Source organism: Bubalus kerabau, chromosome 20 (assembly GCF_029407905.1).
Source record: "Bubalus kerabau isolate K-KA32 ecotype Philippines breed swamp buffalo chromosome 20, PCC_UOA_SB_1v2, whole genome shotgun sequence".
Classification (NCBI taxonomy): domain Eukaryota; kingdom Metazoa; phylum Chordata; class Mammalia; order Artiodactyla; family Bovidae; genus Bubalus; species Bubalus kerabau.
Genome location: NC_073643.1, coordinates 10,337,809 through 10,357,713, shown reverse-complemented (window position 1 = coordinate 10,357,713; position 19,905 = coordinate 10,337,809).

Genomic DNA, 19,905 nt, shown 5'->3' with positions numbered 1-19,905 from the left:
GTCGTGTCTGACTCTTAGCGACCCCATGGACTGCAGCCCACCAGGCTCCTCCATCCATGGGATTCTCCAGGCAAGAGTACTGGAGTGGGGTGCCATTGCCTTCTCCAGAGGAAGCCCTAACCTAATAAAAAAATTCCAACATAAATGAAAAATAAAAGAATTGGGAAAATCCAAATATATCAGTAATCACTGTGAATGGAACTGTACTAACCCCACCAGTTTAAAGATAAAAATAAAGACTGGATAAAAATATACCTAAAACATGAAGGCAAAGAAAAGTTGTAAGAGAAATTTACAAAAACAACTTACAAATAAGCACTGGCACATAAACAGTACTGCATAAAATAAAATTTAAAGCAGAAAGTATTATTAGCACCAAAGGAGGTCACTTCATAAAGATAAAAAGACTTACTGCATCAGGAAAATATAACAACTTCAAACTTATACACACCAAAAAAAAAACATAGGCTCAGAATATAAAACTCAAAACCTGACAGAACCACCCAAAGAGTTAGACAATTCCATAACATAAGATTTTACCATATTTATCCCCAAAATTGACAAGTAGGGAGAAAATAGTCAGTTAGATACAGGAGATCTAAAGAACATAGGCTAATCTCTTGCCAAAAATGGAAGACTATGCACTGCTTTCAAGAATGGACTGGTTGGCAGCTGGATAGTGAGAGTCTTACTTGTTTGGCAACCAAGTGGTAAGAGTAAGTCTACTTAAGATGCTGAAAGTAACGCTGGCGGACAACTGTGGTCCTGGAATTAGGGTAGTGAAAACAGGGATAGGGAGAGGTGGATTATTCTAAGAAAGATCAAGGAAGAATATTCATAGAGCTCGGTGATGGATTACACATTGAGTGTGAGTGTTGGAAGCAGGCAAGGAAGAAATTTACAGATTGAAAACTGTACAGATGTCTGCTCTATTCTCTGAGTTAGGGAGAAGAGGAGAAGCAGGTTTGAGACAGCAGGGATGAATTTCACATAGAACGTGATCATTTTGAGCTCCATGAAGCCTAATTTCAATAGGCAGTTGGTTTTACAATCAAGAATCAGAAGAATACTTGGTTTGGAGATACTGTTTCAGGAATTGTTCAGTTCAGTTCAGTCGCTCACTCATGTCCGACTCTTCATGACCCCATGGACCACAGCATGCCAGGCCCTCCTATCCATCACCAACTCCCTGAGTTTACTCAAACTCATCTCCATTGAGTCAGTGATGCCATCCAACCCTCTCATTCTCTGCTGTACCCTTCTCCTCTTTGCCTTCAATCTTTCCCAACATCAGGGTCTTTTCAAATGAATCAGCTCTTTGCATCAGGTGGCCAAAGTATTGGAGTTTCAGCTTCAATGTCAGTCCTTCCAATGAACACTCAGGACTGATCTCCTTTAGGATGGACTGGTTGGATCTCCTTGCTGTGTAAGGCACTCTCTAGGGTCTTCTCCAACACCACAGTTCAAAAGCATTAATTCTTTAGTGCTCAGCTTTCTTTAGAGAGCAACTCTCATATCCATACATGACTACTGGGAAAACCATAGCCTTGACGAGACAGACTTTGGTTGGCAAACTAATGTCTCTGCTTTTTAATATGCTGTCTAGGTTGGTCATAACTTTCCTTCCAAGGAGTAAAGGTCTTTTAATTTCATGGCTGCAGTCACCATCTGCAGTGATTTTGGAGCCCCCAAAAATAAAGTCTGCCACTGCTTCCACTGTTTCCCTATCTATTTGCCCTGAAGTGATGGGACCAGATGCCATGATCTTAGTTTTCTGAATGTTGAGCTTTAAGCCAACTTTTTCACTCTTCTCTTTCATCATCAAGAGGCTCTTTAGTTTTTCTTTACTTTCTGCCATAAGGGTGGTGTCATCTGTATATCTGAGGTTATTGATATTTCTCCCAGCAATCTTGATTCCAGCTTGTGCTTCTTCCAGCCCAGCGTTTCTCATGATGTACTCTGCATATAAGTTAAATAAGCAGGGTGACAATATACAGCCTTGACGGACTCCTTTTCCTATTTGGAACCAGTCTGTTGTTCCATGTCCAGTTCTAACTGGTGCTTCCTGACCTGCATACAGATTTCTCAAGAGGCAGGTCAGGTGGTCTGGTATTCCCATCTCTTTCAGAATTTTCCACAGTTTATTGTGATTCACACAATCAAAGGCTTTAATGTGGTCAATAAAGCAGAAGTAGATTTTTCTTTTTTTGGAACTTTCTTGCTTTTTCAATGATCCAGCGGATGTCAGTAATTTGATCTCTGGTTCCTCTGCCTTTTCTAAAACCAGCTTGAACACCTGGAAGTTCACAGTTCACGTATTGCTGAAGGCTGGCTTGGAGAATTTTGAGCATTACTTTACTAGCATGTGAGATGAGTGCAATTGTGCAGTAGTTTGAGCATTCTTTGGCACTGCCTTTCTTTGGGAATTGTTAGAATGCACATATTAACATGAATATTTGGAGATGATATGCCATGTAGATTTTTGAAAACCACAAAAACAGAAGGAATAGAGTAAATAAAAGGTGGTATTGGTTCTCTGCTGCTACATAACAAATACCCTACTACCTTAGCCTTGATTTGCATAGTCTACAGTTTGACAGTTTGGTCTGGATTCATTTGAGTGTTTGGTTTTTTGTTTCTTGTGCTGGTTTTACCTGAGGTCATATGGCTACAGTGAATTAATGATTCAGATGAACTCATTGATCTAAAACTTTCTCACTTGTCTGGAAATTGTGAGACCAGGGTATCTTGGCTACCTTTCATATGACCTCTCCAGCAGGTTGGCTGCAGCTCCTTCACACTGTTGGCTCAGAGTTCCAATCACAGTCAGAAAATGACAAGCACCAATGTGCAAGCCATTTTAAAACACTGCTTGCTAATTTCTCTAAATCCTATTTTCTAATTTCCTTAAAGGAGCTCATGTGATCATGTTTAGATTAAATGGAGGCAGAAATAAACTCTACCTCTTGAAGGAGGATCAGCAAAGTCACAACGCACAGGGACATGCACCTGGAATGGAAGAGATGAATGAAGCCATCTTTGCAATCTACCAGAGATCCAGCGAACAATAACTAAGTTGGAGAGGGCTGTGCAGAAAGCCAGAGTGTGCTGATGCATAATCCAAAGGAACAGAGTTCAGAGAACAATGGAGTGCTTCCCCATGTAGAATGTCGAAGACGGTCAAGTGAAATAAATCTGAAGAAAGGTCACAGGACTTATCAACAAAGAGGCTGCTAGTGCTCTTAGCAAGAAAGGCTCTGCCGGGAGCAGGAGCTCCGCCCATGGCAAAGGTCATGAGGAAGGAGGCTCGGCATACGCAAAGGCGGGATCGAGCCTCAGGAGTCCCCCTGGAAATTCTCGAGCATCTACCCGCAAAACCAGAGTCTGCCTACTTTCTGCTTTGTGCTCTCACCTATACCTCTGACTTTACGGGGGGCTGTCCCCCACTACCTCTCTCTGAAAAAAAGAGTTAACTTACAGCTCCAGTTAATAAAGTTCCTGGGTCTGATAGTGTTTCAACCTACAAACTCCTTTGGAAGTCCTCTAGCCTGCCTGAATAGGTTTTTCCGGCCACATGTGATTGCTCAGAGCTTCCCAACTGTGAAGGGAATCTCAGGAATCTCAGGCCATCCCAGAGGCCTGAGATGTTCTAAACTGTCTAAATACAGATTCCTTTGATCAGTTAAAAGATTGATTAGAAATTGTATTGGTGAAGGGTTTTTCACTTGTTGGGCCAAGGTTTGCTGCTAAGTCTCCATATCCCTTACCTGCTGTGTCCCTGGCAGTGTATTGATTAATATGATTGGTGTAAGTAGTAGCTTTAATGTTTGTAACCTTGGACCCTTGAGTTAATTCTTTTTCTTGTTATAGCCCACCACACCTTTGCCCTATAGGAATGTAACTTTATCTAATGCTTTGGAGGGTGGCACCTGACTAATCACCTTTAGAGAAAAATAAGTTTTATGAAGAAAGGGTCTTAAAATGTTAACAGGCCTCCGGGCCAGAAGATGATGCAAATCACCTAAACTTTTGCATATGATAAGTTTGCAGGAAGAAAGCCTGGCTTACTGCATGACTCTACCCCTTCCCCCATTATACGCTATGCATAACTTAAGGTATAAAAACTACTTTGGAAAATAAAGTGCGGGCCTTGTTCACCAAAACTTGGTCTCCCCATGTCGTTCTTTCTCTCACCTTCTGGCTGAATTATTCAGCCTCTTTTCTCCACTGAATTTCCTCACTGAGCTATCCTTATTTAACCACTCTTTATATCCTTAATTAATGTTTAATTAAGCAATTGTTTCCTGATCCTCGCCGACGCCGCCCCCGCTTCGAATTCCCTGGATCCACCGGGGCTGGACCTGGGCAAGGCTCTTTTTTTCAATGTGTGCAATTAACTTCTGTTTAAATAGGTAATGTGTCTTGTGATAGATATTTTATTTTTTCCCCAGCTTTTTTGAGGTATAATTGGCTAAACAAAAAACTGCACATCGCTGATGTACACAATTTGGTGAGTTTGTACCTAAGTGGACACTCGTGTTCTCATCACCACAATCGCAGCAATAAATATATCCATCATCACCAAAATGCTCTGTCTCTTTGTTTTCTTTTTCTTTCCTTCCTCCCTGCCCTCCTTTTTCTTTCTTTCTTCTTGATGTAGTAAAAATATTTCACATGAGATCATACAATGGAATATAATTCCACCTTAGAAAAGAAGGAAAACTTACTATTTGTGATAGTATGGATAGCCCTGGAAGGCATTATAGGAAGTGAATTAAGCCAGTCACAGGAAGACAAACACTGCATGATTCCCCTCATACGATGCAGCTAAAGCAATGAAAGGTTTAGAAGTGGAGGACAGAATGGTGGCCACCAGGGGACTGGGGGAGGGAAGGACAGAAGGAGCCAGAACAGCTTTGAAACTCATAAGGATAGAGGGCTGAAGAGGGCATGGGAAATGTGGAGGATGCATCTGGGAATCCCAGAATTAAAGAAGAAGAATGAGCAAAGATTGTCACTGCAGGGGATGCAGGATAACTGGACAGCTGCATTCCTTTGTACTGTGAGATGTACATGAAACCAGGCATGTTTAAATGCTGGTAGGAGAGGCCAGGGAGAGGATGAACAGGTGCAGATGGAGAACAAGGAGAAAGAAAAATGACTCAGCAGAGGACTGACTGCTAGACAGAAAAGAGGAACACCTGTTCTGCTGGAACAAGAGGAAAGGTGAAAACCATCTTTCAGAAATACAAAAGCGACCGACCACAGAAAAGGACATGGCCACACATTCACCATCAACAAGGGCAGCAGGCCAGGATATGACATTGCTCTCAAATTATAGCACAAACAGAATCTACTCCATGGAACAGTTTAGAATCAAAACAAACCTGGGTCTCAGTCCTGACTTTAACAGTCAGCAGCTGAGCAGCCTTGAAAAGTAACTTAACATTTCTGATCCTCTATTTTTCAACCTGTCCATGGACCTCACCTTTTGCAAGGTTCATATAGGATCACACATGTCATGTTCATATATGTTCACATGTTCATCACACACGTTCATATATGATCACACTCCTCTCCTTGGCAGGCCCCATCCACCCAATGGGCTGCATGGCATGAGGGATATTAGGACACCTTTCTGAGTTCTAGTTTCTTCATCTAGAGAAGTTTAGACTGCACAGATGGGCTTTCCAGGCTCCTTTGGGCACTGAGGTTCTAAATATCCATAGGTCTCAGGAATGGCTCCAGCCTGGGATCTGCAAGACTTTTGAAAAGAGGACAGATTTACACAATGGAAGAGAAAAGACCCAGGATGAACATCATGGAAGCTAAGTGGAGACTTGATCGTGACCTTTACGAGGGAATTACTTTTCTAGAAGCTGGACAATCCCTCTCTGGAGCCAAAAACATGGCAGACTGCCAATGCCCATCCTTCATTCATTCCAAAAATATTCATTGAATGTCTCTGAGGTGCCATACAGTCTACAAGACATTGGGAATATACCAGCGATCAAGACAGGCAGAAACCATTCCTTTAAGCAGCTGACATTCTGATAAAAATATATCATAAGATAATAAGTGCTACGGGCTTCCCAGGTGGCTCTAGTGGTGAAGAACCCGCCTGCCAATGCAGGAGACATAAGAGACACAGGTTCGATGCCTGGGTTGGGAAGATCCTCTGGATGAGGGCATGGCAACCCACTCCAGTATTCTTTCCTAGAGAATTTCATGGACAGAGGAGTCTAGCAGGCTACAGTCCATCGGGTCACAAACAGTCGGACACTACTGAAATGACTTAGCATGCACACATATACACAGTAAGTGCTATAAAGAAAGATAAAGCAGGGAAGAGGAACAGGTGAGGGAATGGATGAATGCAAGTGTTATTTTAGATAGGGTTGTCAGAAAGGGCTTCATAGAGAAGGCAGTGCTTAGGCACAGGCCTGAGAATAGAGAGAGCAACAGCCATGTGTGAACATTTGGGGATGAGCACATCAAATAGGAGAAGAATCAATGTCAAGACAGGAATGTACCCAGCATGTCCCAGCCTGGAGTAAGGAACATCACTCATCAAGGCCACAACGCACATCCTTACATGACTCCTCTTTAGGTATTTGTGTGGAGCTCAATCACAATTATAAGGAGATATTATAAATCAAACAGACTCAGGGTCGCATGATCCTCTCCCAAGCATTCTCCTTGCTGCACTCAGCCACAGTCACCTGCAGCCGATCAGGATACCTGCACTGCATCATTGAAATTATTCATGTAGCCTCTAGATAAGGTTCTCTCAACAGCCATACCTCTTATGATATTCTATGGGTTTCCTTTTCTTTTTTACAGAATAAAACGACTAGTTGGAAAATCTATTTTGTCCCACTATAAGCCCTTTCCCTATCGGCATTATCCAAACAGACTAAGATGGAAGCTTCTTTCTTCAGAGGATACATTCTACAACTTGGCATTGCTATTGAGCTCCAGAATTATTGATTCCTGCATAGTAATGACCTCATAACTTGCAGTTTCTCCCTCTCATTCTTTCTGATGCCCTCAATTTTATTTTTGCTCCTTGGTGACAAATCCCAAGCAATCTTCTGGAGCTGACAAGAAGCTAATTTTTAGATAAGGATGTAAAACTGTTAAAAAAAAAATTCATGATGAACACAGGTGTGTCTATTTAAAATACTGGTGTTCTGTTATCCACAGGATTCAGTTGAGAAGCTGTAAATCTGGACTGGTGAATTTGATGTTATTCTCACTACAGGGTCTGAATTGATCAGTCCAAGGTGGCTGATGGGGCTTCCCAGGTGGTACTAGTGGTTAAGAACCTGCCTTCCAATGCCTGAATTGAAAGAGACATGAGTTCAATCCCTGGGTTAGGAAGATCTCCAGGAGGAGGGCATTGCAATCCACTCCAGTATTCTTGCCTGGAGAATCACATGGAGGGTTGAGCCTGGTGGGCTATGGTCCATAGGGTCACACTGAGTTGGACATGACTGAGGCTACTTAGCACGCATGCAATGCTGCTGATGTCTGCCTTCATTGGATACTGACGTGGCTTTCCCATGGCTCTCCAGTTTACAAAGCTGTTCCACGTGCCTTAGCTGAATGCTAGGTGGTTCCCTCCCATCACCACTGATCTCTTAATTGCTAAATTCCATGTATAGTCTGACCAGGGCCTCCCTGTAGGGTTTGGAGCTCTTAGCCACTCCTGCCTGACATTTTCAGTTGTGCCTTTAGCCATGTGATTCTATCTAGTTTCTACCCCATCACGCTCCTTTGCTGGGCCTCGTTGATAGATGTGTCTTTCTGAACATATCCAAAGTTTGGTCTTCTCCAGGGTTGTGTTCCAGCCTTCTTTGCTGTGAGATCTCCAAACCCATCCATCAAATCACCTGCTGTGCATATGCCAAAGGTCTCCACATGTGGCCTCCAGCCTTGATCACTGGGTCCTCACTGATCTGGCCCTGGGCATGTAGTTGTCAGTAGGACTCAGGGCTCTCACAGATGCCTCCAACTCAGGTCAATCACCAAACGGTCTGTGTCCTTCTGTAGCTTCTGCACATGAAGTTTAGTGCTGACTTTCTTTCCTTCATCCCCACTCTGGTCCCAATTGGTCCACTTCACAAGCCATTCCCTTTGCAGACTTTGTTCAGACAACATATTCTCTGTGCTTCTTCCTAGAAAAGTATAACTTTCTCTTTCCTACTATTGCTGCAACCAATACAGACATCTAATACTGCATAAATATTAGATGTTTATAAATATAAACTGTTTCTTGCACAAAGATCTCTGAAGTCATCAACAGTTTTATCTCTGATGCCTGCCAAATGGCCAGATCTCATGGGCATAAGGAAGGCACTGGCAGTTCCTTCCCATTGAGTTTCCCTTGACAGTGAGTGAGCCAAGAGGATGAGGGCAGAAATGGCGAGGGGACAGGAGCAGGGCCTGTCTCTGTCCCAGCTCCTCACCGAGCTGCTGTACTGGCCTGCATCCAACTGCATAATCATCAGGTGATCAAGTGAAAGTTTGACCAGGAGTCCCAACCAGCTCAGCCCCTTACTGCTTAGATTCCTTATTGAGGACATGACCTCCTCGTTGGGAGGAAATAGATACAAGGGCCATGGAGCAGCACACCAGAGGGATGGCAGAGGGTAAAGGCTTTCTAAGGATGTGTGAGGAAAAAGCATTTCATGAGGAGGAAACAAGTGACTGGAGTTAACAGAACAGGGGGAAGTAGGGGATGAGATTGGGAAGGATAAGGGTGGCCAGATCAGGGAGGGTCTAGCAGATTCCCATGAGGTCTGGAGGTTTATTGTGAGTCATGTGAGGAGACTTTGGATGGCTTTGTGCAGAGAGATGACATAATCAGACTTCAGTGTGTCTTATGGATTTCCTTGAACATGTGTGGAGGATGGGGAGGTTGGGTGGGGGCAGGGAAGCCAGTTAGGAGGCTATTAAAATAATCCAAGTGAGAGATAGCTGTGGCTTGGACCAACAGGCAAGTTGGGAAGTGATGGAGGTATAAGAAGTGGTTAGACACATGAAAAGATGCTCCATATCACTAATTATCAGAGAAATGCAAACCAAAACTACATGGAGATATCATCTCACATGGGTTAGAATGGCCATCATCAAAAAAACTTACAAACAATAAATGCTGGAGAAGGTATGGAGAAAAAGGTATACTTCCTATACTGTTGGTGGGAATGTAAATTGGTAACAGTTGCATGAAGAATAGTATGGAGGTTCCTTTAAAAACTAAAAATAGAACTAACATATGACCCAGTAATCACATTCCTGGGCTGACACCCAGAGAAAACCATAATTCAAAAAGATACATGCACCCCAGTGTCCATTGCAGCACTACTTACAATAGCCAGGACATGGAAGCAACCTAGATGTGCATCAACAGAGGAAGCGATAAAGAAGATGTGGGTATATATATAGTGGAATACTACTCAGCCATAAAAAAGAATGAAATAATACCATTTGCAGCAAAATGGATAGACCCAGAGATCATCACTTTAAGTGAAGTCAGACACAGAAAGACAAATATCATATGGCACTGCTTATATGTGGAATCATATTTTAAAAGAGTACAAATGAACTTATTTACAAAACAGAAGTAGTGTTAAGCATATAGAGAACAAGCTTGTTGTTAGCGGGGATAAGGGGGGAGGGATAAACTGGGACTGACATACACACACTATACAGATACAATAGATAACTTATAAGAACCTACTGCATAGCACAGGGAACTCTACTCAATAATCTATAATGGCCTACATGGGAAAAGAATCTAAAACAAACAAACAAACAAAAAACAAAACAGAAAGGCTTTATGTATACATATAACTGATTCACTCTGCTATACACCTGAGACTAACACAACACTATAAATCAACGATACTCCAATAAAATTTTTTTAAAAAAAGAAGTGGTTTGATTCTGTTTGTGTCCTGAATATAAATAAGAGCCAAGATGGATTAGAGACTAATACTGGGATGAGAAAGCTGCAGTGGGGACAAAATGAGATACATGCGTGCAGTGCCTCACCTCTGGCCCTGGTCTCAGCCCACCTCTACCCCACACTGCACATTTCCCTACAAGTTAAATGAAATCCCTGGGAAATTCACAGGCTGTCTGGCTGAGAGGAGGAAAGAGAAGGCAGAGGGAGTCCCTGCCTTGGCCAGCACATGCTCACTCACCTTCCTGGCTCTCAGATCCCTGCAGTTCCCCAGGCAACGAGGACACTCAAAAATCATCCCATGCAGGTCACCTAGAGAAATTCTAGGTGCTCCCCCCAACCTAGACCCTTGTGCATGCCATTCCCCACCTCAGTCCCTTCTTTGTAACTTGGTTCTTTGTCTGGGCACCTGCTATCACTCCTGTAAGATTCAGCTTGTTAGGAGCACTTAATTCTCCCGAGCCCCCAGCCCTGCCCCTCTTCATTCTGAGTCAGAGATGGTCTCTGCAGCTCTCCCAGCACCCCGGAGCTCTCCACCACTTCAGACCTCACCATGCTGGATCTTAATTGTGGCAGGATTGAAAATCCATCCCCATTACTCTTCTGTGTACAAAGAAAATGTGGTTTCTTCATTCGGTCAATAACTGGCCTGTTCTTCCTCACAACCCCCCTCCCCACTGGTAAGCAAGAAAAGAAAACTGAATTTAGTTTAAGCTGTTACTCTTGGGTCTGATTCTAAATTTGAAGAATCTGCTGAATTAAGTATATAGTCTCTTGAGGTCAAAATGCTCAGATTCTCAGGTTTCTGAAGCCTGTCTCCCAGGCTCCATCCCATCCTCTCTATGTATATTGTTGGGCTGGTGAATGGAGAGAGTGGAGCCTCCTTGAACAGACCTGGTACCCTCTGAATCCTCTCTGGCTTAGGCTATGGAGAGACAGGGCTGAACTGACCCTGAATGACCTCGCCCAAAGTGAGTCAGTTCCATCACAGGCATCCCATCAATGCCTGCTGGGACACCTCTGGCTGCTGTGACTTGCCAACTGGCCTCTCAGCTTCTTCAAGACCCAGCAGTGCTTTCTGGCTGATTGGTGCTCCCTTGGGGCTCTCACTGACGCCTCTCCTAGGCCCCTCAGAGTCTCTGCCATGTCTGAATCCATCCCTTCTGTAGTGTCTCCCTGCACCCTTCCACAGGACCACATATGGTAGACCCTTTTCCCCACCATATCCACCCTCCATCCATGCATCCCACCCATTCCCCTGGGGAGCCAGAGTACAGGGAAGCCAACCCTAGCTGGATCACTCCTCTGGCCATTTGCCTCTTCTAATCACATCTTCCTTTCCTGTCTTCTTCCCACATCTGCCATGACTAGAAAGAGCAAGCTATTCTCGGTCTTTTCTTGATTTGCAAAGACTTCTAGAACACCAAACTAGATGATCATATTTCTTGCTATGTTAAATGAGAACTAAAATAATTTAGAATGTTTTCAAATGCTACAAAGATGTTCTTCCAGCCTGTATTTGTCAGCCACAATAATGTAGCATAACAATCACAAAACTCTAAGGGTACCCTTAATAGGCATTTAGTTAGCTCATGGCTGTGGAAGTTGAATGGGGCTAGAAGACTGAACCTGAGTTCCACTGAAGTGACTCAGCTGGGGTGATTCTGCACCACTTGTTTCTCTTCTCTCTCCTGAAGCAAGCAGGTTGAGCCCAGGTACATGATTCTGCAGGTAAGGCAAAGTGCAGGAAGGAAGCCCATGTGTGCAAGCATGTTTCATGCCTCCACTGACTTCAGGTCTCTCAACATCCCATTGGCCAAAGCAAACTCTGTAGGGTGGAGAAGTATCCTCCCCTTAAATGAAAGAACTCCACAAACTTTCATAGGTAAGGTTGTTACCGATAGGGGAATGAAGAGCTGGGAACACAGAACTCCTGAGTAGTACTGACTATTCTAGAATGGTTCTTCTAGGACCCCTACCCCTTTTTTCACACCCTTACCCTAAGGCTGACAACTGTCTTGAGCCAGCTAGCATGCTAATCCCCGTTATGGAATTACCTAATCATTCGTATCCCTCCATTAAGCTGTCACCTCCGTAACATCAGGGACTGTGTTCTATCAATCTTTGTAAGCCCTCATAGCCCACATATAGTATTTGCAGTGGATGATACAGTTGCCTCCCTATCACAAGGTTCCTCTTCCCCTGTTTCCTGGCAGCCATATGCTCTGGGTGACAGTGCCAGGGTGCCAATGCTCTGGGTGGCAATGAGCACACTTCTCACTTTAGAAGTGGATGTGTCCCTCTAAAAGTTCACACGGAAACAAACCAAGGCGAAAGCTAATCAGTGCATGATGTTACCCTTGGACACAGAGTACAAGGGTGAATCTGTCAGAGTAGAACTTAAAACATCTGTTTCCCTGTTGTAGAAGCTAACACCCATCTCCTTCCAATGTGCATGAGAAAACACACAGCCCTGGTCCATTGAGAGCCACATGGCTAACGTAAGGGGAGCTGGTTTAGCACAAAGCAGATCTGAGAGGAGCGCAGATAAAGAAATGGAGAGCTGAGCTGCACTCTCCCTCTGAAGTGTTCAGCTGAGTGGCACCATCCGCCACCTCACAACCACCCCTCAGGATTCTCCGTGTCCTTCATTCTAATTCTCTTTCCTTTTTCCAAAGCACTTTTCCTCTGAATTACTATATGTTTATTCACTGAGCTAAACCTATTTATTTGTTCATTGTCTATCTTCTCACACTAGAATGCAGGCTCCATATGGGTAGAGACTGTTATATTCACTGCTCTGCCCTCAATATCTAGAATTGTGCCTGCAATATAAAACGTACCTAATGCAAATGTGTCCAACAGATGAATGAATGAATGAATGAAACGTTGAAGTCTGAGTTTCCTGTTTATTACCTCTAAAACAATCCTGACATGCTGTTCAACACACACTGGTTGAATGAAGGTGTGTTTGGCAGAGTCAGTGAGAGCAAGAGACAGAGCTTCCTGCAAACACTCAAAGACCATGGTATGGAAAAATATTAGATTCAGTCTATGTGGTTCAAGAAATAGATATTACATTAAGGCTCAATATAAGGAAAAACTTGGTAGTAAGTTGTTCCAGGTGGGATGCACTGACATAGTAGGTGATGAGCTTCTTGTCACTGATGGTGTAACAGATGAGGCCAAGCTACCAGCAGAAACTAGGGAAAGGACTCTTGCAACAATGACAGGCTAGATGGAGATTCTAGGACATTATCAATACTGAAAAGTTATAGCTCTAATTCTCTCTCCTGGGTCTGCAGACTACATACTTCCTCTTAACCTCTGAACAGCTTAGCATGCCTCTGTTTTAGGTATATATCACTAGGAAAAATTTTCTCCAGTCTAGTCCTACTTTGGCACATCATTTGCTTGTGACTTGGAGAAGATCAGCATACCTCAGGGAGCCTCAGTTTATTTATCCACAAAAGGAGGGGACTGGAGTGGATAAATTAAACTTATTGTTGTTTAGCTGCTACATTGTGTCTGACTCCTTGAGACAGCATGGACTGTAGCGTACCAGGCTCCTCTGTCCATGGGATTTCCCAGGCAAGAATACTGGAGTGGGTAGTCATTTCCTTCTCCAGAGGATCTTCCTCAACGATGGACTAAACCCACATCATGCTTGACAGACGGATTCTTTACCACTGAGCCACTGGGGAAGCCTGAATAAATTAAATACCCCAAGATTATATTGTGAGTGCTTATCTGCAGCTTGATGCTATACTAAGGGCTTAAGAGCCTTGCTTTAATGTGATTTTCATAATAATGTAAAGCTTTACTATGAAAGATACACACTACTATTCTTCTCTTTTTACAGATAAAGAAACAAAGATTCAAAAAGGCTGAATAATGTGTCCCAAGTCACAAATTCTGGAACTTGGAACCTGAACTATTAATCAGGGCTCCAACTTGTCAAACTAGAACTTATCTATTATTTGTCACCTGCTTGGGGTCTTTTAGCTCTGACAGTCTGGGATTCCACACCTTCCCCCGTTGGGCCACATAATCAGGATTCAAGACTTCATAACCAACCCAGGTCAGCACGAAGGCAGTGCAACCTGTCCTTCTGGCCCCTCTGAACTAAGTATCTCCAAACACCCAGATAGCAAACCACATTCCCAAAAGTTTGTGTTTCTCAAATCTTCCCCACTCTACCCCATCCCTTCAAGCTTCCTGGACTATAAGAGGCAATATAAAGAGTATTTGCTCTGAGTCAGACACTTCCAACTGTGGGATCAGAACAAACATGTGGGAGAAAAAGTTGTATCTGGGTGTAAGGGTATCATTAGCATTCCCACTTCCAGATAGAAAGACTAAAGGTCAGTGAGATTATATAATGTGTTCCAGGTCACTCATAGCTAGTAAGAGACAAAGTTAAGACATTAAACTAAGTATAACTCACTGCAACAAGCACAAGGCCATTCTCTCTCCATTTATCTGTGTGAGTGTGTAGGAGTGAGTGTTTTTCCTCCATTTAAATATTGTCCAGGAGCTGATTGTGGCTCAGATGACAAATTCCTTTTTGCCAAATTCAGACTTAAATTGAAGAAAGTCAGGAAAACAACTAGACCACTCAGGTATGACCTAAATCAAATGCCTTACAATTATACAGTAGAAGTGACAAATAGACTCAAGGGATTAGATCTGATAGACAGAGTGCCTGAAGAACTATGGATGGAGGTAAGTGACATAGTACAGGAAGTGGTGATCAAAACCATCTCCAAGAAAAATAAATGCAAAAAAGCAAAATGGTTGTCTGAGGAGGTTTTACAAATAGCTGAGAAAAGAAGAGAAATGAAAGGCAAAGGAGAAAAATATATGCAGAGTTCCAAAGAACAGCAAGGAGAGAAAAGAAAGCCTTTCTATGTGACCAATACAAAGAAACAGAGGAAAACAATAGAATGGGAAAGACTATAGAGGTCTCTTCAAGATTATTAGAGATACCAAGGGAATATTTCATGCAAAGATGGGCATAATAAAGGACAGAAATGGTATGGACCTAAAGGAAACAGAAGACATTAAGAAGAGGTGGCAAGAATATACAGACGAACTGTACAAAAAAGACCTTAATGACCCAGATAACCACAATGGCGTGATCACTACCTAGAGCCAGAGATCTTGAAGTGCAAAGTCAAGTGAGCCATAGGAAGCATCACTATAAAACACAACTAGTGGAGGTAATGAAATTCCCACTGAACTATTTCAAATCCTAAAAGATGATGCTGTGAAAGCGCTGCTCTCAATATGTCAGCAAATTTGGAAAACTCAGCAGTGGCCAAAGGATGTGAAAAGGTCAGTTTTCATTCCAATCTCAAAGAAAGACAATGCCAAAGAATGTTCAAACTACTGCACAATTGCACTCATCTCACACGCTACCAAAGTAATGTTCAAAAATCTCCAAGCTAGTCTTCAAGAGTATGTGAACCAAGAATTTCCAGATGTTCAAGCTGGTTTTACAAAAAGAAGAGGAACCAGAGATCAAATTGCCAAAATCTGCTGGATCATAGAAATAGCAAGAGAATGCCATAAAAACATCTACTTTTCCTTCATTGACTACACAAAAGTCTTTTTGACTGTGTGGATCACAACACACTGTGGAAAATTCTTAAAGAGATGAGAATACCAGAACACCGTACCTGCCTCCTGAGAAACCTGTATGCAGGTCAAGAAGCAACAGTCAGAACTGGACATGTAACAATTGTTTCCAAATTGGGAAAGGAGTACATCAAGGCTGCATACTGTCACTCTGCTTATTTAACTTATATGCAAAGTACATCACGCAAAATGCCAGGCTGAAGCACAAGTGGGAATCAAGATTGCTGGAAGAAATATCAGATATGCATATGATATGACCCTTATGACAGAAAGTGAAGAGGAACTAAGGAGCCTCTTGATGAAGGTGAAAGAGGAGAGTAAAAAAGCTGGCTTAAAACTCAACATTCGAAAAACCAAGATCATGGCATCCAGCCCCATCATTGCATGGCAAATAGATGGGGAAATATTGGAAACAGTGAAAGACTATTTTCTTGGGCTCCTAGATCACTGTGGACAGTGACAGCGGCCATGAAATTAAAAGATGCTTGGTCCTCAGAAGAAAAGCTATGACCAACTTAGATAGCATGTTAAAAAGAAGAGACATTACTTTGCCAACAAAGTCCGTAGAGTCAAAGCTATGGTTTTTCCAGTAGGAATATATGAATGTGAGGAGTTGGACCATGACAGAGGCTGAGTGTTGAAAAATTGATGCTTTTGAACTGTGGTATTGGAGAAGACTCTTCAGAAACCCTTGTACTGCAAGGAGATCCAACCAGTCCATCCTAAAGGAAGTCAATCCTGAATATTCATTGGAAGGACTGATGCTGTAACTGAAGTGCCAATACTTTGGCCACCTGATGTCAAGAGTTGACTCATTAGGAACGACCCTGATGCTGGGAAAGACAGAAGGAAGGAGGAGAAGGGGATGACAGAGGATGAGATGGTTGGATGGCATCACCAACTCAATGGACATGAGTTTGAGCAAGCTCTGGGAGATGGTGAAGGACAGGGAAGCCTGGCATGCTGTAGTCCATGGGGTTGCAAAGAGTCGGACACAACTTAGCAACTGAACAACAACAAATATTGTCCTGGAGAAGTGGAAAATAACAGTTCAATTTCACTTTATATATATATATTCCTAGATAAATATAACTTCTCCTCCTAATCCAGAATTATTGACAGAATTATTAGAGCTGCCATTTGTCTGCCTTCTCTCCATATATCCTTCCATCCCCACCGCTAATAAATGGCCAGAGAAGCTTCCATGCAGAAATTATGTGAAGTTGCCTAGTCTGATCTATGACTAATGTGACAGCTAGCTATTGCCAGCATAATGCTGCCTAACAAAACCCAGGAGCTTAAGACAATGATCATCTGCTGTCGTGGGTATGGAGGTCAGTTGGGGTGATTTGGCTTCAAATTGCAGCATCTTAGCATTGACTGACTTAGACCAGGTTGCCAGGTGGCTTTGCTTGAAGCTGCAAGGCCCTACCCCACGCGTCTCTCATCCTCCCTTGGACCAGCTCAAAGGAATGTGTCTTTCTTATGGCATTAGCATAGGCACAAGAGAGCGAGCCAAACCACACAGATGTCTCTTAAGCCTCTATTCACATCAGGTCTGCTAACATTCTGTGGACCGAAATAAATCACATGAATCAACTCAAAGTCAAGGAACGGCAAAGTGTTCCACTCACAAAGATGGTGGGGTGTACTGGCTTGCGAAGGGCTACCATAGTGAAATATCACAGATTGGGTAGCTTCAATACTATAAATTTGTTTCTTATAGTTCTGGAAGATCAAGGCAGGTTGAGTGTCTCCTGAGGCTTGTCTCCTTGGCTTACAGCTGCCCACCTTCCCACTGTGTCCCCACTCTGCCTTGTCTCTGTATGTGCATGCTACTGGTATCTCAGCCTCTTCTTCTTATGAGGATATCAGTCCTGTTGACTTCAGGCCCCACCCTTATGACCTCACGGGACGTTAATTACCTCTTTAAAGGCCATCTACAGATACATCACATTAGGGGTTAGGGCTTGTAAATATGAATTGGGGTCGGGGGACACTATTAAATTTATAACATAGGGTTAGTGAATTTTTGGAACATCTGTTCTCATTTTAAGCTTTTCCACAACTTGGAGTCTGGCTGATCACAGTTTCAAACTCTGACTCTAGCACTTAACAGTTGTGTAACCTTAGGAAGATTACTTCCCCACTGAGAAAAATAGACCATTGACAGAGGAATGGATAAAGAAGATGCGGTACCCACACACAGTGAAATATTACTTAGCCACAAAAAGAAGGAAACAATGCCATTTGCAGCAACATAGATGGATCTAGAAATTGCCATCTTAGTGAAGTAAGTCAGAAAGAGAAAAACAAACATCAAATGATATTGCTTTAGGGTGAAACTGAAAACAAATGTTACAAATGAAACCTATTTACAAAACAGAAATAGAGTCACAGATGTAGAAAACAAAGGTATGGTTATGGGGTGGGGAGGGGTGGGGAGGAGATAATTTGGGAGACTGGGATTGACATACATACACTACTACATATAAAACAGATAACTAATAAGAACCTACTGTATAGCACAGGGAACTCTTCTCAACACTCCGTAATGACCTACATGGGAAAAGAATTTTTAAAAGAGTAGATATATGTATATATATAACTGATTCACTTTCCTGTACAGCAGAAACTAGCACAACATTGTAAAGTAACTAAGTTCCAATAAAAATTAATTTTTAAAAATAGAATGCTTTTAATAACCAACTCATACATTAGTGAAAATTTGAATGAAAGAATTCATTAAAAAGCAAGTGCAAAGTAGTTCCTCAATAAATACTGCTGGTACTGTGGCTGTTTACAATCAGGAAGCTTCCACTCCACTCAGGGAGGCTGTATGGGCTCTGACACCAACCACAGGCCTTTCCTTCTGGGACCTAGATTCCCTCCTACAGCAAACTCTACTCTCCCAAATCTATCTTCCTTCAATCTCTTTCTACAGCATGGTGACACTTTAAAAATTCCACTTTATACTTCTCTGACAATAAGTTAGAGGCCAGAAAGAAAGGAGATGATGATAAACACTTGCTTTTCTAGACATTTTGCAGATGCCTGGCTGCCTTAAAGCCATGTCATGCTGCTGGCACATCAGCAAAATGCTCGATTTTCATCTGTTACATAAAAAGTTTGTGACCTCAGGGGAGAACAGTGCAAGCATTAAGCAGGGCCCTTTTAGAGTCTCTCCTAGGAGTTCTTTTTGGAGTTAGGAATATATGTTAAAAAGTTCCAATGGAAGTTTTAGAACTTTGCAGACATTTCTCAGTATCTGGTTGGCTATTTCACAAGCTAAGTGCCATTAAGACCTCGGTGAAATATTTTTTTCTTGTGGCATCTCAATGCCCTCTCAAAAGGGACAATTACATGTCTAACTTCCTCAGGATTAATTCTTTCAAAAACTATTCTTACTAGTGTTTCAAATGGTTGAAACATCTAAATTCTCAGATCCCACCCAAAATGTCTGTAGCAAGCAGTGGAACCAAAGAGCACAGAGAACACCGACAGCATTTTTTTCTCTATTCTGCAGTCTCTATTCTGCCTATAACTGCTTATTTAATGATCACAATATCCCTAAACAGTAATTAATCAGGAACCATCCAGGGAATCAGGGTCAATTTAACCAAAGTCTTCCCTTACTGGCAGCCAACTTCCAAACCTGGTTTTGGAATTGCTGATCTCAGGAAGGAGGTATAAAGAAGACAGAAATAAAACTAGCTTATCTATGGGAAGTCTTCTGAATTTTTCAAAGACACTTAGACTAGGGAAAAGTCAAGATGCTAACTATCCTTCCCCCGTGCCCTGACGGAGCCTTCCACACTGACTCTTTTTAATCCCTGAAAAAACACAAGATAAGCCAGAGACTTTCTGAGCAAGGGAAATAACTGATGGGGTGGTATTCCTCACTCACTCAAGTATGCAGCCTGGACCATTAGGCCTAATATATGTGTCGTAGAGCTTGTGAAACTCAGTGCACAAAAATATGACCCTTGTCCCAAGGACAGAGCAGAAAATACGATGTGGCAATTGACTTAGTGCTTTTAAAGTTGAATGCATTGGTATAGGTGTGCATTCCTGGATTTTATCAGCACAAAGGATGTGTATTTAGCATGGGCCCAAGGCAGATGGCATACATTAAAAAGCCAGCACAGGCCCTCAACTTCCTTTCCCCTATATAAGAGTTCTCTTCATTTTTTCAGGGGAATTGCAAGTGACTCACCATGTTACAGACCATGAACAGACATTCTTGGTTGATTACAAATAAGTTTTATTTTTGTCAAAGAAAAACTGGAAGTCTA